The sequence below is a fragment of the Lipotes vexillifer genome, unplaced genomic scaffold (assembly GCF_000442215.2).
Source record: "Lipotes vexillifer unplaced genomic scaffold, Lipotes_vexillifer_v1.1 scaffold627, whole genome shotgun sequence".
Lineage (NCBI taxonomy): Eukaryota > Metazoa > Chordata > Mammalia > Artiodactyla > Lipotidae > Lipotes > Lipotes vexillifer.
Genome location: NW_006787891.1, coordinates 2310717 through 2330236, shown reverse-complemented (window position 1 = coordinate 2330236; position 19520 = coordinate 2310717). Strand labels below are relative to the sequence as shown.

At 38.9% G+C, this 19520-nt stretch overlaps 1 pseudogene; it reads left to right on the top strand.

Annotated features, from left to right (window-relative positions):
- The first annotated feature begins 7881 nt into the window (after window positions 1-7881).
- On the top strand, window positions 7882-9844 carry LOC103076382 (follitropin subunit beta-like; annotated as a pseudogene).
- The last annotated feature ends 9676 nt before the right edge of the window (window positions 9845-19520 follow it).

Sequence of the window (19520 nt, the reverse complement as noted above, 5' to 3'; positions counted from 1 at the left end):
ATATATATATATATATATACCCATAATACATATATGCTAAAAAATAAACTGCTAAAAAAACGAACAAACTTTATTTTACAAGATTCCAAAGTGAGCCATACTCATCTTCCTTGGGAAGCACTTTGTATTGTCTTGCTTGGCAACAAAAGAGGAGCCAGTATAACCATCAATCTGAAGTTATAACAAGTATCATCTTTCCTACAGACAGGAAAACAGACAAAATTAACTCCCTTTTTGTCCTGTGATTATTGCAAGGTTTACTCTGACTTACTCTCTGTGATAAGAATGAGAACTCCATGGCACAGAATTTAAATGCATGAAGGCTTGCTACATGTTTTTTTCTACTTTGTTCACCATGCTCTAGATTTGTAAATATGTACAGTTTTCTGGGCATGGGGGTGTTCCCTGGGAGTTAGGCTACCAACACAAGCCACGACATATGCCTTTACCTCAAATTAGAGATAAAACATGTATGGGCAAAAATTCTGACAGCCAAATAAATTAACTTGAAAGAAATTATTTGCTGAGTAGGTATTAAGATTTTTATTCATGGTCTATACATTTACATATATGCTTTTCTTGGACAGTAATGATGTCTATTTCTTTAACAGATTACGTAGTAAAAGGAAACCACATCACTTACTCAAATGAGGATAATCTGTAGAGTGAAAGGGGAGTTATTAATAATTATGCCAGGACAACAACAACAAAAGCAGATGCTAACTTGCATTTATTGAATGCTTCCATTGTACACCTCTATGCTCTGCACTTGAAATACATGTCTTCATTTAATATTCAAAAACTCTCTGTGAAGGATATTATTAGACCCACTTTACAGATGAGCTGGCTGAGATTTAGACAGTTAAGACTGCTGTTAAGTGGCAGAATCAGGACTTGAACCCAGGTTCCTATGACTCTAGAAAACCTCACCTTAAAGAAAAAAGAAAAAAAACACACACACACACCTAGCAAAGGAGAAAAACTCGTAGACAAACAGTAACAGTGCAGGATGATAAGAGCTATGATAGAGGAAAATGCAAGGTACATAGGAACAAAAAGGTGAGTCCCTGGTCCAGACTGGGGATCTTAAGAACAGCTCCTCAACACATCCCAAACGTGGCATTTGAGCTGAGCCTTAATCCCAAATGATTCTCAAATCATTCCAAAATAACTAAGTCAGCAACTATATACACTGACTAATTTCCTTAAATATACCAGAGGCAAAGCATTTAAGAAATGATTACACCATTGGAGAATTTCAACAAATTGCCAACAAGACAGGGTAACAGGAAAAACATAAATCTCGGTGAACAACTCAAAAGTGTAATGGGGCGCCTGGTAAACATCCCAATTATGTATTATCATATATCCTGTCATGGTGATCGATGCTACAGAATATAATTTCACTGAAATACTATCTGTCTTGTCAATAAGACCAAGTTGTAGCTGCCATCTGATGGCTGTGTACTGCCCCAATCCTAAAGGAAAAGGAGTGGATGCTAATTCCTAGGAACGGTAAGAAGGGCATAAGGCACTGAGAAATAAATAGTAAATGAAGGGCTCACCTTAAAGTGCTGCTCTTGGGTTCAGACTGTTTTCCCATTCACCAGCAGCGGATAGCCTTAAAAATAGAGTAAGTGGTAAAAGGGGTTGGTTGCTGTCAATAACTCCCAGGTACGGGGATGGCAGGACAGAGCAGAATGAGCACCAGCCTAGGTCTCCACAACTGCACTTCTCATCCCAGCTCTCTTACTGCATCGCAGTGTGATCTTGGGCAAGTTCCCTAACCTCTCTGGATCTGTTCCACCTCTATAAAAAAGAATTCAGTACCAGGAATTCATCATCTGACATCCTTTCCATCTCTAAACCATGAGTAACTCTCCAGGCCAAATTTAGGGTTAGTATTAGAAGAGCCATTCACCTAAGAAAGAAACTAGAAAACCTTTGGTTCTGTGCCTAAAGATGGTCCACTCAGAGGTATCGTACTCTTTGGAAGACTATGTTTAATGACAAAGGATTAGCTTTTCACGTTTTTCCTCACAAGACTTACCAAGGCAAAATGACATCTTCTCTGGTTTTTGACCTGGTTTCACATCCTTTTCAATGTTAAATGAAATTATGTGACTAACATGCTCACCACAAGATCTGGCACTTATTAAATGGCTCCTTATAAATATTACTTCTTCTGCTTTCCCTAAAGGTTTTGGGTGTCTAATATTCAATGGCCTTTGCTGGATTTGTGTTTTCTAAGTAGAGATTTTTTTTTTTAATGTGATAAAGTTTTTTTTTGTTTTTGCTTTGTTTGTTCGTTTTTATTTGGCTGTGCCGGGTCTTAGTTGTGGCACACGGGATCTTTAGTTGCGGCACGCAGGCTCTAAGTTGCAGCATGCGGGATCTAGTTCCCTGACCAGGGATTGAACCCGGGTCCCCTGCATTGGGAGCCTGGAGTCTCAACCACTGTACCACCAGGGAAGTCCCTAAGTAGAGATTTTCTAATCCCTGGTTGATACATGGAAACTGTTCCTCATCAGACATCTCCACTCGGCTAAAGAGACCAACTGTGTTGCTGACTCTCAGAGGCTTGCCAACATTGTCTCCTATGAGACTCAAATAAATAGCACTCTATTATCCTTTCCTGAGTCCCCAGAATTTTGAGAAATAGAACGAGGAGTATATCAGAAGGAATCCCACATGTCCCCCTTATTACTGAAAGAGGCTAAACTGAAACACAGCATGGTGTGAAAAACAACACTGGCCTACTAACTCCTCTCCAAAATTAGGTGGACACCCATTGAGGCAGAGGTTGGGCTCCCCCTAGAAAGGAGGAAGAGCAGTGGAGGAATGTTCTCTGTGGGCAAGTCCATGTCTAAGGAAGGAAGGGCAGAGCCAGGTCAAGCAGACCCAACATTTCCTTCCAAGTTTACAATCAGGTAAAACCGTCCATCATCCCAAGGGTGGAGGCAGTAAAGATTTCCAGAGAGGCTAGGACAGCACTTAAGGAAAATCCCTCCATATGAAAACTGGGAATGGGAAAAAGGCATTCTCATTCATGAAAGACTGTCCATCCAGAACATCATGGAAGAAATAAATGAAGAAACAAAGTAAAAACCAGTCTCAGTTACACTAGGGAGAAAGAGTAGAAGCAGATCCAGGCAACTGAAGCCCTAACCTGACCACACAGAAGCAGTCAAGATGATCAGATCTCCACTGCAAAATCTCAAAATTTCTAAATGTGTGCCCTTCACTTCCAAAGAGAAGGGAGGCTCAGGTCCTGACCATTTTGAGGAGCAAGGCTGGGGTTAATTTGCTGTGGCCAGCAAAATGGAGGGAGTTGTATGAAGGGAAACAATGCCCTCTGGGATGATCACTTGGTTGAAAAATTACTTGACCAAACACAAGCAGGGTGGCAGCCCCACTGCCCAGAAGGGGGCCAGCTGCTAATTACAATGCCTCTCTGGAGAAGTGCTTCCAACAGTATTTCTGAGTTGTTAGTTAATTAGGTTTCAGTTAAATCGATAAAGCCTTTAGAGTTAACTATCTAGAGGACATTGCTCCACAATTATAATGCACAGAAAAGTGTTTATTATCAGCTTTCTCTTGTTTTGGCTTAATTATTTAAGTACTTGAGATTCAGTGGCTGTCTTCCTGCTGCCCCAGAAACAATCTGAGAGGGAAACTGGCAAACATTTCAAAGAAACCAGGTCTATTTCTAACGGACAAATGAATCAAATGAAAAATGGGCTTTTTCTCAATTATATTCAGGAGGAGCACAATTATTCAATAAATCAATGTGCATTTAGCTTAGGACAGTAAAAGCCACAATGTATTGAGTGCTTACCATGTGTTAGGTTTGAGCTAAGTGCTCTGCCAACAATATCTTATTTAATCTTTATAATTTCCCTGAAAGATAAGTAGTATTATGCCCATTTTCAGATGTGAAAACATGTCAAGTCAGTAAGAGAAAGAGACAGGATTCAAATTCAGATCTGTTGGCGTTATGGGTTGAATTGTGTCCCCCACCAAAACTCACATATTGAAGTTCTAACCCCTGTACCTCAGAATGTGACCTTATTTGGTAACAGGGTCATTGCAGATATAACTAGTGAAGTTAAGATGAGGCCATACTGGAGTAGGGTGGGTCCCTAATCCCATATGTCCGGTGTCCTTATAAAAAGGGGAGATTTGGACACAGATGCACACAGAAAGAATGATATGTGAAGATGAAGGTGGAGATCAGGGGGATACTCTACAAACCGAGGAACTGCAAAGATTGCCAGCAAATCACCAGAAGCTAGGGGAGAAATATGGAACAGTATCTTGCTCACAGCCCTTGGAAAGAACCAAATCTGCTGATTTTGGACTTCTAGCCTCCAGAACTAAGAGACAATAAATTTCTGTTAAGTTGCCTGGTTTGTGGTATTTTGTTACGGCAGCTCTAGCAAACTAATATAGTTGGGTCCCCAAAATCTGTGCCTTTCTGCTGGGTCACGCTAGAGGTCTAGGTGGGCAGAGTTTCCTGCTGTTCTTGAACCAACCCATCTGGTTAGACACCCTGGACCAAGCTTTACTGCAGTTTGGACTGAGATTGTAGAGGTAATCTCTGAGAACATGTCAAGTGTGGCTTCTTTCCCGCCTTCCCCTGGCTTGACTAGGTCTCTACCTGTCTTAGTGTTTCTGCGAAATCAATATTGCCTCACTCTTTGAGTTAGCAGACCACGTGTTATTCACTCATTCACTAAAAAAATACTGAGCTCCTTCTTTGTTCCCACTAGTCTCTCGTGGAGTTCACAGTCTAGCAGAGGAGCACGATGTCAAGAAAATTATCACACTGAAAATTATGACAGCTATACAAAAAATGCTTGTCTTACAGACCCCCACCAAAATTGAGACTGATCTCTCTTCCAAGCTTTACTTTGATTCTTTTTAAAAATAAGATAGATACATCAGAACACCAAGAAACAGAGGCCAAAGAAAACTTAATTGTTTTATTTACTCTGTATTCAAGGCAATGATAAGCAATATTTGGCAATTATCTGCAAATTTTCTCAAATTTAATAAAAACTATAAACCTGTATATCCAAGAAGCTCACTGAAACCCAAGCAGGAAAAACCCAAAGAAAATCACACCAAGGCACATCATAAATATGCATAAATTCAGCAAGGCAGGCTGAAAATTTATGATAAAAATCTTTAAAGCAGTCAAAGGGAAACAAGACACATTACACAGAGAGGATAAATATATAAGACTGCAGAATCCTCATCAGAAACAATGCAAATAAAGAATATAAAGTGCTGAAACAAAACTACCAACAGACTTCCTAACCTAGAATTCTATAACTAGAAAAAATTCCTTCAAAAATTAAGTTGAATTAGGACATTTTTAGTAAATTTAAGATTGACAGAATGTATTGCCAGATAATGTGCATGACAAAGAATTTTAAAGAATGTTCATTAAGCAGAAGAAAAATAATATGTGTTGAAAAAGATAATATATGAGTAAATATAAAAGACTTTTCTAAGTGTTTAAAAAATATAATTGCTTATTTAGAACAAAGATAACAACAATGTATTGAGGGTAGAATAATGTTGAAGTAAAATAAATAACAATTGCACAAAGGATGAAGGTGGAGGAAAATGAAATGTTACAAGATACATACTTTAATTATGTGTGAAGTGGAATATTACTGAGATAAAGTATGTATTTTAAACTTGAGAACAAACAAACAAATAAATAAAGCAAGCTGATAAGCCAATTGTGGAAATAAAACAAATACTAAAAAATAACTAATTCAAAAGAAGACAGGAAAAATGGAAAAACAAAGAATAAATGAGACAAATAACAATATGATGACCATAAACCCACGATTATCAAAAGTATATTAGGGCTTCCCTGGTTGAGAGTCTGCCTGCCGATGCAGGAGACACGGGTTTGTGCCCCGGTCCGGGAAAATCCCACATGCCGCGGAGCGGCTGGGCCCGTGAGCCATGGCCACTGAGCCTGCGCGCCTGGAGCCTGTGCTCCGCAACGGGAGAGGCCACAACAGTGAGAGGCCCGCATACCACACACACACAAAAAAGTATATTAAACATAAAGATTTTGAGCACTCCAATTAAAAGGCAAAGATTATCAGACCAGATTTTTTTAAAGGCAAGACTCAACTATATGCTGCCCATATGAAATGCACTTTAAATACAAAGACACAGGATGGGAAAAGATATATTTGAAAACACTAATCATACAGTTAGAGTGACTATATTAATACCAGGTGAAATAGAGCTCAGGAGAAGGAATATTACCATGCCTAAAGAGGAACATTTCATAAAATAAAATGGTCAATTCAGCAAGAATATGAAAAAATCCAAAATGTACATGAACCTAATAACAGAGCTTCGAAGTGCACAAAGCAAAAACTTATAGCCTTATAAGACTTAAGGAAAAAATGGATAAAATTATGGTTGGAAATTTCAAAATTCTTCTCTCAGTAATCAGTAGAACAAGCAGACAGAAAATGAGAAAGTATATAGAAGAGCCAAACAACACTATCAGGTTAAATTCATCAATACCCTTAGAACATTTCACCCCAAAACAGCAGAATGCACATTCTTTACAAATGCACACAAATGTTCAACAAAACAATCCATAGGCTGGGATATAACATATATCTCAAAAGGTTTAAAATGATAGAAATTACATAAAGTGTGTTTTCTAAGCACAATGGAATTAAATAATCAATAACCAAAAAGTCATGAAAATCCCTCCAAATATGGAAATTAAACAACATGCTTCCAAATGACCCATGGGTCACAGAAGAAAGCAAGAGAGAAATTAGAAAATATATTTAACTGAATAATGACAACTCAACATGAATTAAGATTTGGGGATGAATCTAAAGCAACACTTACAGGGAAATTTGTAGCTTTAAATGGTTTGTTTGTTTTGTTTTGTTTTGGTTTTTGCTGTGCCATGCAGCATGAGGGATCTTAGCTTGGCAACCAGAGATCAAACATGTGCCCCCTGCATTGGGAGCACGGAGTCTTAACGACTGGACCACCAGGGAAGTCCCTTAAATGCTTATATTAAGGTAATCCTCTGTGACATTTTTTTTAATTGAAGTACAGTTGCTGTATAATACTAAAGAAGTTTCAGGTGTACAATACAGTGATTCACAAGTTTTAAAGGTTATACTCCACTTATAAAGTATTGGCCATATTCCCTGTGTTGTACAATATGTCCTTGTAGGTTATTTTATACCTAATAGTTTGTACCTCTTATTCCCCTACCCCTATGTTGCCCCTCCCCTCTTCCCTCCCCCCACTGGTAACCACTAATTTGTTCTCTATATCTGTGAGTCTGCTTCTTTTTTTATTATATTCACTAGTTTGTTGTATTTTTTAGATCCCACAAATAACTGATGTCATATAGTATTTGTCTTTCTCTGTCTGATTTTTTTCACTTAGCATAATGCCCTCCAAGTCCATCCATGTTACTGCAAATGGCAAAATTTCGTTCTTTTTGTGGCTGAGTAGCATTCCATTGTGTGTGTGTGTGTATGCCACATCTTTATCCATTTGTCTGTTGATGGACACTTAGGTTGCTTCCGTATCTTGGCAATTGTAAATTGCCAACATAGGGGTGCATGTATCTTTTGAATTAGTGTTTTTGTCTTTTTCAGATATATACCCTGTAACATTTTAATCCTTAAAAAATTATATGAGGATTTCTGACCTGTACTGTGTTTCTCTTTTGTCAAAGAGTGCTTGCTGAAGCTGAATGTGATGGTGGAGTTTGGGGAGCAGGTTTACTTCAGTTCAGTTTGACTGGGTCAAAGTCCATGACAGTTAAAATACTTTGGGTGTCTAACTGTTTGCTTCCCAGACTAGGATGAAGTCAGTAGTTTTTGCTTCCTTTTCTGTTGCTGGAGAGCAATCTGCCACAGTAGCTGTGAGCTAACCAACATCATCATCACAGTGGAGAAAGAGGAATGTGGTCTCTGCAAAAGCATCAACACCACGTGGTGTGCGGGCTACTGCTACACCCAGGTAGGTACTTTGCTTTGAAGGAAGTGAGAGTGCTGAGGGTCTGGATGAGGCAGGCTTCATTTATTCCCACTTTGTCAATATTTTGTCTCTTCTGAATAACAGCCACGAGTCCTTTAGTCAACACTGTCTGTGTTGTGATTGAGGTAAATTACCATGATACCATTTAGATGTTTGGGTTTGGATTTAATTTGGGTAAAACAAATTTGGGACAGCTCAGACTGATGTAAATGAATGCTTCAGTAATGTGCCAACTCTGCATTTTAAAAGAGCATTTTTCTGCTAGCTTTACCTATTGAGGGATAAACATGGGCATGAGTACATATCTATATTTAATCATGGAATGTTGCCAATAGTCTTAAAAAGCCAATTGCAATAATAAAAGGCGTATCTCTGCAACAGGGATAGTAATAACATTCATTTTAAAGCCAAATAAAAAATGCAAGCAGCCAATTATAAAATCATTTTATTGGCCCATCTTTAATACAATACCAACGAGCAGCTTGAGGGCAATCAATCCCTGTAGATTAGAACCAAAATGAATCATCAAACCCACACCCTTCTTTATGCTGTTAAGAAAATTAAGGAATACAGGTATTAAACCATTTGTCTACAGTTTCACAGTTTCTTCAGAATAAACCAGTTCAAGGCGAAAGTGTTTCTTTTGCCATTTTTCTGTTGTACCTGGCTGTGCAGAAGTTTGATAAACTGAAATTGAAATTGGCTGCTTTTTAATGAAAATACTTTGTTTGATATTAAATGAATTGATCAATAAAACTCAACTTACTGCACTTTGGGTGAGATATAGACCCAGTGGCCAGCTAGGGGAATGAATTAACCCCCAGTCCCCTTTCTCCCTCAAAGCCAATTATTTTCTCATTGGGCAAGTAGAGGAGTGAAACATATTTGGCCTGATTTAGATGTTCTGATAGTGAAACTGTTATCATATACTTTTGGATTAAGAACCCCACAGAGGTACAGAATTTAAGGCAGTGGCAAGGAAGAACCTAAAAGGCAATAGAATATCCAGAATCCAATATGAGATTTCCCAAACACTTTAGGCAAAATATCAATAATTTAGCTTACGGCTCTTATTCCTCACTTAAATATACACGGAAAAGAGTACTTGGAAATACTTTTCTTTCCAAGTGCTATGTTTTTACCAGTCATTAATATAGCTTAAGATTACGAGGTACAAAAAAAAAAAAAAAAAACACCCATCCTTAAATTGCTAAGGTCATATCTTCTAAAGATACCCTTTATCTTTACATGTTTTTATGCCATACAAATTCAAAGGTTTTATAGAGTTTTAGAAATATTAAATATGTGTGTACTCTCATGGTAGAGAGAAAAGAGACAGTTATATTTTCTATAACACTTCCAGGGCAGTTCAGAAAAGCGGTATAAATGTTCCTTTATGAGGTCAAGTTTCCTGTGCTTAAGTATCCTAGAAGCTGATCTTCTGAGAGCAAATATTAGAGCAAGCAGTATTAAATCCCTGTCTCATATTGACTAAACCAAACAGAAACTTGCAGAATATTGTAACCTAACTCTCTCTCTCTCTTAAACCACTCAGGATCTAGTGTACAAGGATCCAGCCAAGTCCAACATCCAGAAAACGTGTACCTTCAAGGAGCCAATGTACGAGACAGTCAAAGTGCCTGGCTGTGCTCACCATGCAGACTCCCTGTATACGTACCCAGTAGCCTCTGAATGTCACTGTGGCAAGTGTGACAGCGACAGCACTGACTGCACTGTGTGAGGTCTGGGGCCCAGCCACTACTCCTTCAGTGAAATCAAAGAATAAAGATCAGTGGACTCTTTGAGCTGCCCACCCTCGTCCTGAAAGACTAAGACATCCAAGAAGTCTGTGTGTACATGTGCCCAGGCTGCAAACCACTGTGGGAGACCTCACTGATCCCTGCTCTCCTGCATAAGGGAGCTCCAGGAATGGAGAGTGCTGGGGCCTGGGGCCTGTCACCACCCAACCCTATATTCCTAGTTCTGGGCTCTGTCGGTTTCTTTCAACTTGAATGCAGGGGCTGTAAGCTGCTTCCCATTTTTAATAGACTTAGAGGTCCTCTAGAGCAACCCTGTCATTTCACAGATGAGAAAACCTAGACTTAGGAGAAGGAATTCTCAAGATGATGGAGTAGGAGAACTAAATGGAACACAATCTCCTGTAAGATATATGGCCTGCAAGAGCAGAGCCGGTATCGCTTTACTGTCATGGAGCAGGTACCTAACTCTATGTCTAATTGTTTCATTATTAAGAGGAGAGTCAGGAAGGTAGGGATACTAAATCAAGACTATCCACTTTATTGCCAGCCTATGCAGGTGCTACAACAGTTCCACCTCGCCTGTGTTTTCTGGAAGAGAAGTTGTTGACTTGAGAAGGTGGGAGCAGGTGTAGGAGGGTGGTAAGCTGGGAAACAGTGCAACCACTCACAATTTGAAGCCTTAAAAACCAAATCTTAATTTTTATTTCAAATTTGAATTAAGAGCCAAGACGAGAACTATGAATTTGGGTCTGTGGAAATTCAATTGCAAAATCAACAAACATCCTTTCCTAACTTGCTAGCCCCTATGTACTTTGCCACTTAAATAAATTTGATCAAGAACTTCCAGCCTTCTCAAAGCTCCCCCTCAGGCAATAGGGCACATCATCTGTCACTCATTGCTGTGCCACCTGTACCAGAAATCTCCTCCATTGCTGGGATGGGAACCTTGAAGTCCACGTGACAGCATTTTAGGCAACTTAACAGGCTACATTTAACTTACTTGCCAATTAACTTTTCAGAGAAATAGTTCTCTTAAAGAGAGTTGGCAGTCTAGAGAGAATAGCTGTATTTTCTGGGCTCTCTCTACATTTGCTTTATCACTTGACTACATGTTCTCCCAAATCTCTGATTTCTTTCAAAAGGGTGCACTCTGAAAATGCTTCATGACTTAAATTACTTTTAAAGATAATAACTCATTTTTTTTTTTACCTGAATGTTGAAACATACTTAAAAATCAAAAATGTTGTCTAACAAAGGCACAACTTTGGATTTTTCCATGCTCTTGAACTACTTGCTCATGACACATACGTGTGTATTTTCATAATATAAGTGGTAACATTACTAGAAATCTATTTTTAAATGCTTCTATAAATATCACCTGTGCTTACTGTTCATTTGAGAATATCAGTAAGAATTTTGCTGGATTTTAGTGTTCTTTTTTCCCTAAAATAGACCTTCTGTCATTTCTTGTATCATCACTTTCTTAATTTATTCCTACTCTTAACCCCCAGTCTACACTAAAATTGATTTATTCCCAGAAAGCTCTTAGCATGTCTCACCTGTAACTCAGACTCAATGGGAAGTTTTCCTCATAACCTTTGGAATCTAGTTAAGTACTAGAGCTGATATACTTTCCAGCACATGGATATCAAGGAAAAAAAAAAAAAAAAAAAAAAAAGTGTTCAAAAAGCCATATATGACAAGCCCACAGCTAACTTCATATTCAATGGTGAAAGACTGAAAGCTTTTCCCCTAAGATCAGGAATAAGAGAAGGATGTCTACTCTCACCAGAGAATATTCCAACATTACCAGAGGTCCTAGACATAGCAATCAGGCAAGAAAAAGAAATAAAAGTCATCCAAATCAGAAAGGAAGAAGTAAAACTGTCTGTGATTGCAGATGACATAATCTCATATGTAGAAAGCACTAGAGACTCCACTCAAAAACTGTTAGAACTAATGAATGAATTCAGCAAAGTTTCAGGATACCAAATCAACATACAAAAATCAGTTGCATTTCCATATACTAACAACAAAACTCTCTGAAAAAGAATTAAAGAAAATAATCACATTCACAATAGCATCAAAAACAATATAATAGCTATGAATAAAGTTAACCAAGGAAATGAAAAATCTGCACAATAAAAAATATAAGACCATAATGAAAGAAACTGAAGAAGACACAAATAAATGGAATAATATCTCATGTTCATGGGTCAGAAGAATTAATATTGTTAAAATATCCAGGGGCTTCCCTGGTGGCGCAGTGGTTGGGAGTCTGCCTGCCGATGCAGGGGACACGGGTTCGTGCCCCAGTCCGGGAGGATCCCACATGCTGCGGAGCGGCTGGGCCCGTGGGCCATGGCCACTGGGCCTGCGCGTCCAGAGCCTGTGCTCCGTGGCGAGAGAGGCCACAACAGTGAGAGGCCCGCGTACCACAAAAAATAAATAAATTAATTAATTAAATATCCATACTACTCCAAGCCATCTATGGATTCAGTGTCAAAATTCATCTTTTATAGAAATAGGAAAAACAATCCTAAAATTTGTATGGAACCACAAAAGACCCTGAAGAGCCAACTTGAGGAAGAAGAACAAAGCTAGAGGCATCACAGTTCCTGGTTTCAAACTATACTACAAAGCTACAGTGATTACAACAGTATGATACTGGCATTAAAAAGACACACTGACCAATGGAACAGCATCAAGAGCCCAGAAATAAACCTATGCATATATGGTCAACTAGTATTTGACAAGGCAGCCAAGAATACACAGTGGGGTAAAGATAGTCTCTTTATTAAACGATATTGGGAAAACTGGATATCCACATGCAAAATAATGAAACTGGACCACTACTTTACACCACTCACAAACTAACACAAAGTGACTTAAAAACTTGAAGGTAAAACCTGGAACCATAAAACTCCTAGAAGAAAATATAGGGGTAAGCTGCTTGCGTTGGTCTTGGCAGTAATTTTTTGGATATGATACCTATAGCACAAGCAACAAAAGCAAAAATAACTACATTTAAATAAACATTTAATAACTATATTTAAATAAACTACACTTAACTAAAAATCTTCTGCACAGCAAAAGAATTGATCACCAGTTGAAGAGGTAACCTAGGGAATGGGAAAAAATATTTGCAAACCACATATCTGATAAGGGGTTAATATCCAAAATATAACTCAATAGCCCAAAAAAAAAAAAAAATCTTTAAAAATGGCCAGTTTGCTTCTGGCTTACATGTTTTCTGATGAATTTGAATTGTTGTTTTCCTATAAATAATTTGTTATTTACTCTGGTTACTTTCAAAAAATTTCTTTGTCTTAATTTTCAGCAGTTTAATTATGATGTTTCTAAGCATTTCTTTGAGTTTCTCCTGTTTGGGGTACACTGGGCTACTTGAATCTGTAGGTTTATATTTTTTACCATATTTTGGAAGTTTTCAGCCATTACATCTTGAAAGCTTTTTGAGTAACTGGGCTCTTTCTCTTCTTCTGGGACTCCAATGACAAAAATGTTAAAAAAAAAAAAAAAAAAAAAAAAATGGCCAAATGACCTAAACAGACATTTTTCCAAGCAAGACACATAAATGGCCAATAGGTACATGAAAAGGTAAAACAGCACTGATCACCAGAGAAATGCAAATCAAAACCATGATGAGATATCCTTTCACACCTGTTAGAAGGGCTATTATCAAAAAGATAAGAGATAACAAGTGTTGGCCAGTATGTGGAGAAAGAGAATCCACGCACTGTTGGTGGAAATGTAAATTGGTGCAGCCACTATGAAAAACAGTAGACAGGTTCCTCAAAAAAAATTAAAACTGAACTACCATATGATCCAGCAATTCCAATTCTGGGTATATATGAGAAGGAAATAAAGTCACCATCTCAAAGAGATACCTGCACCCCCATGTTCACTGTAACATTATTTAAAATAGCCAGGACCTTGAAACAACTTAAGTGTCTGTCAGTGGATAAAGAGATAAAGATGATGTGGTATGTACACACAATTGAATAGTATTCAGCCATAAAGAAAGAAGGAAATCCCTCCGTTTGTAACAACATGGATGAAACTTGAGGGCATTATGCTAACTGAAATAAGTCAGAGGAAGGCAAATACTGTATGATCTCACTTACATGTGGAATCTAAAATAAACCACAGAGAACAGACTGGTGGTTGCCAGGGGCAGGTGGTCAAGGAGGGAGAAATGGGTAAAGGTGGTCAAAGGATACAAAGTTCCAGTTATAAGATGATAAGTTCTGGGGATCTAATGTACATCATGGTGACTATTATTAACAATACTGTATTATATACTTGAATGTTGCTAAAAGAGATCTTAAAAGTTCTCACCACAAAAAGTAAATAAATAAATAAAAATAGAAAGAAATAAAAAGGTAACTAAATGAGGTGACAGATGTGTTGACTAACCTTACTGTGGTAATCATTTCACAATGTATACATATATCAAATCATCATATTTCACACCTTAAACTTAATGGTGTATGTCAATTATATCTTGATAAGGCTGGAAAAAAATTAAAATTAAATTTCTAAAGAAAAATAATTATTTTTCCCAAATGACTTCTTTTTCCTATTCAATTTGAAATTCTTGAATTGAGAATGAGTACATGTTAAAACAGTGGGCCTCTCGTAATAATCATCTGCTCTGCTCTTCACGAACAGATGTGATTATACTTTTTGACTGTACAAAGATCTAAGAACAAAATGAAAGCTGAATAGAATCACAGAATGGAGAGAGGACTGAAGGCCATCTAGTTCTGTGTTGCCATTTACTGTGTGCTAACACTGAGGCCTGAGATCACATAGGGTCAGAATTAGAACCCTGTACCCCTTATTTTTAGTCTCTCTTCAGAATATCTCCCATTATACCATCAAAACACTTTGCCAACCAAACTAGATCATTCAAACAAGGCTATCTGCAAAGTGTAGACTATCACATACATCTATATTCTCTGTAACATTTTTATGTCAAGACTAGACTGCAGTTCTGGTGATCAAAAAAAAAAAAGTAACTCTGTGGATGTAGGGATTCTGTCTGCCTCTGCCTGCCTTTGGGTAAACCCTTGGCACTTAGTAGGTACCACTAGTGGTATAAATGGATTGATTCAAACTGAATCGAGAATCTGTTTGCCTGCAATTTCCATCCAGTTTTCTCTTTTGGAATCATCCAAAACAAAATTAATCTCTTTTCTGTTTGAACACCATTCAAGTAAGGAGAGCAGCTATGTTCTTGTTTCCAGACTGAAGATTAGCAGTTCATTCAGCTGTTCTTTGAATAATCCAGGGTTCAGACAGACCCTTCCACAATCCTGATCAATATTCTTTGGTGTGCTAAGGGCCTATATAAAGTATGGGGATTCATAAAGGGCAGAATGGACCCAGACTGAAGACATTAAATAACTGCAGACAACAGATTCAAATGAAAGGTCTTTGAAGACAACAAATGTATTATAATTGTGTCCTGAGCACCTGGCCCATACTAGGCTCCAGCGACTATGTCTAAATGACCTGATCAGAGCACTGTCTTTCTTCTCTCCATCTGAAACCATTAAGACAAAGCCTTTTGCCCATTTCAGTGGTAAGCATTCTTTTTTGCACTCAGTGTTACTCCCTACCAATGTATTTCAGTTAGCCTGCTGAGTTTGAAATTTATATCATTACTTCTCCTATTTCTCTTCACATAGAAAAACAGGAAAAAATATTCAAGGCAAGAACTTAAAAGGAGGAGGTGAAAGATCTAAGACCTATCAAGATTATCAATATTTTACCAATATAAACACAGAAACTTTGTTTACATACCACAGGCTGCCCAGACAGGTAGCCAAGGAATACTGCTCTGAGCAAACCTGAGTTGCTAATAGGTGGGTAATATAATAGATGATTGATAGCAGAGATGTGAGTTCAAACCCCAGCTTGGCTCCTTTCCGTGTGCTGTTGGTCAAACTATGTAACCTCTCCGAGCTTGGGTCCTCATTTTCAAAATAGCATTAATATTTATAGCTAACATTTATATGGAAGCTACTGTGAGCCAGGTACTATTTTATAACTAACTCATTTAATCCTTGTATAGTCCTCTGAAGTAGGCTTATTACTATCTTTATTTCACAGAAGAAGAAATAAGTTTAGAAAGATTAAATAATTTGCACAAGTCACACAGCCAATAAGTGGTGAAGCTGGGATTTAAACCCAGGCAATCAGCTCCAGAGTTTCTGTTTCCAGCCATTACACCATACTGCCTATACTCTCACAAGCATGAATTCCAAAATATTCTCTCCTATTGCCATCACTCCCCTCAGCAGCAGGAAAGAAGAGAGAGAACTGGGCTAGAACTAAGTCAGGAGGCCTGGATTCCACTCACAGCTCCTCCCTGACTACCTCTGTGACTCTGAGCAAGTTACTTTCTCTGTGTGGGCCTCAGAATCCTCATGTGTAAAATGAAAATGTTCAGGGGTCATGGATTCATGCTTAGAGATGTCCAAAGAATGAATGAGGCAGACTAAAGTGTATTCTTTCCACAGAGAAAACACTTTGCTTGCATACAAAATACATAAATTACGTGAGGACATAAGATGCACTCAATACAATTGCATCTATCATTATCATTTACTTTTCCCTTTCCCTTTCTGCCCGCATACCTTGAGTGTTCAACCTTAGGAAAAGTTAGAAAAGCTACATCTCTCCATTACGCTCACCATTTCAGATCCCAGAGAAAGTTATTAGCATGGAAATAGCCTTGCAGAGCTAAGACCAGAGGAAGGCCAGGAACCAGCCCATTTCTGAGCCTGTTTAGTCTTCTAGCAGCTGACCTCGACTTTCTGGCTGGCTCTGAGCCTGCCACACCAACAGCTCTTCAGACCCAAGGCTGTGAATGCACAGTGTTCTACAAGCAGTCATAACCTCCCAAATCCACTTAATCCCTTCATCCTCACCTCCCAGCATGGCAGAAGCTCGCACTGAACACCTGCCTCTCAGCCTTTACCCAACAGCTTCCACAAAGACCTCAGCCCAGTCCCAGCTACTCTGCTCCAACCTTCTCAAACCCTGAGGTTCCTGCTTTTAGAGGAAACGTTCTAGCGCATAGCTGAAGTTTGCTAATATGTAAGAGAGAAAATCCAAAGTACATTTGGTATTTGGGCAAATGTCAAATGTTTTCCCTATGCACCAGATTTAAAATATAAATGGGGGAAGTTAAAAAAAAAAAAAAAAAAAGCAAATGGCAAGCAAGCAGGCTGCTCTGATTCTGGTGCTGCTTCGTCTCCTCCAGTAGAGGATTCTAGAAGGATAAGTGAGATTCCCACTGTATTCTAGAATGTTGACCTTATTATGCCCTCCCTATTGCCATTACTCCCCACAATAGCAGGAAAGAAGAGAACACTGGGTTGGAAGTCAGTCAGGAGGCCTGGGGCACTCACAGCACCTCCCAGACTATCTCTGTGACCATGGGCAAGTCACTTTCTCTCTCCCAGCCTCGGAATCCTCATCTGTAAAATGCAGATGTCTGCAGGCCACAAATGCATGCTCAGGGAGGCCTAGAGAGAACTGCAATGAGTGAAATAGACTAAGAATCATTCAACAGAGAAACACTTTGCTTGCATGTTAAATACATAATAAGATTCTCCACTTTCATAAAGAAATATGCCAATTTCATTGAGTAAACTTTTAATTTTAGAATAGTTTAAGATTTACAGAGGGCTTCCCTGGTGGCGCAGTGGTTGAGAGTCCGCCTGCCGATGCAGGGGACAGGGGTTCGTGCCCCAGTCCGGGAAGATCCCACATGCCGCGGAGCGGCTGAGCCCGTGAGCCACAACTACTGAGCCTGCGCGTCCGGAGCCTGTGCTCCGCAGCGGGAGAGGCCACAGCAGTGAGAGGCCCACATACCGCACACAAAAAAGTAAAATAAAATACTACGCTGGCCAAATAAAACAGATATACTAACTGGATTTGGCCTATGACTTTCAGTTTGGGATCTCTAGTTATATTAGTTTCACTTGGCCAAAGTCAAGTGTTAGCAGGACTGGTTCCTTCTGGAGGCTCTGAGAAGAAGGTCTATTTCCTTTCCTCTTTCAGCTTCCAGTGACAACCTGTTTTCCTTGACTTGTGGAGGATTGCTCCATCTCCAAAGCACATGACTCCAATTCTGCCTCTGTCATCACATGGCCTTCTCTGCTGACTCTGACTGTTCCTGCATCTCTCTTATAAGAAGTGTTATGATGACTTCAGGCCCACACACATAATCCAGGATAATCTCCCCACCTCAAGATCCTTAATTTAAGCACATGTGAAAATTCCCTTTTGCCATATAAGGTAACATTCACGGCTTCCAAAAAATTAAGACACGGACATATGCGGGGGGTATATATCCAGTCTACCGCATTAGTTTAGAGGCTTAGCTCCTTTCCAGCTTTGGTATTAAGGATCCTCTCTCAGATCACTTTCTTAGGATGCCATCTTCTTTCTTATGATTCCATTTTCTTGGCCTCCTACCAGAGAAGCCACTTTAGCAAACATTTGGGGGACAGCTGTCATAAGCCCAGCAGTGTGCCAGGGACAAAGGGAAGAAGTAAATACACAAGGACAAATATTCTCTATTTCAAAGATTTCTGATATACGTGGGAAAGCACAAGAATTTACGGAAGGTGCAATATTCTGAAAATTCACTTTATTAGAAAGATTTTCATTAGATCTAGGGGAAAACATTGGAGATACACACATTTTTTGCAGAAGAATTTTACAAAACTATGTATTATTATCATCAATTTACTGACACTTGACAGAACACCTATTAGTCACCATGTCCACATATGAACTTAATAATCTGTACTAGAGAGGACTCAGGCTGTGAAAACACAGGCCCAGGATGAAGGGCCTGAGAAAGGTCAATATCTCTGAGATTAAACTCTTGGAGGGGACATGGACAGAACCACCTTACTCCCCTAAACCAAAAGTTATGCCCATCACTACAGCCATAAACTATTAAGCCAGAAGGGCATCTTTTCACTGGAACCCTAAAGTGGACATCTTTTGGAGTATCTGCCCCATATTCCTACATCCTTTCTCTGGGAAATACATCTCCCTGTAACTCATTAAAACGCCTTCTTGGCATATTTTTGCAATCACTGACTCCAGTTGATTGAGCCAGTAGGCACTTGCTGCATACACTTCCATCCCTAGACATTTGGAATCAAAACCAAGAGTTGAGTGGGTTGAGGCCTCTAACACAGAAATCTGGAAGAGGAAGAATTATAATTTTTCTCCATCATAGACTGGAGTAGAGAGAACCACTCCACACAAAGAGAGAGTAAGCAAGGCAAGAAACAATCACACACAGAGAAACTAAAGTGATATCCAGAGAAGCCTCACAGCTTTTACGTTTTGCTTCCAGCCACTTCTTTGATTTGGCTGCATTATTGCCTTGAGCTCCAAAAGACAACTCTGTTTCTTTAAATAAATTTTCTGTCTTTCCTTAGGTGAGACCAAGTTGACTTTGTCATTTGAAACTAAAAAAGCATTACAGTCCCCTGCGAGCTCTCAAAGAGCTTTCCCTGAAGGCTCCCACTCACTGCCGTCTCCGCTGAAAATGTTTCCTACTGTTATTGCATTGGGATGCTTGTCCTTCAGGAACTACCTCAGAAGAATTTGGTACCTGGCATCTATAAGATTTGAGAACAGAGG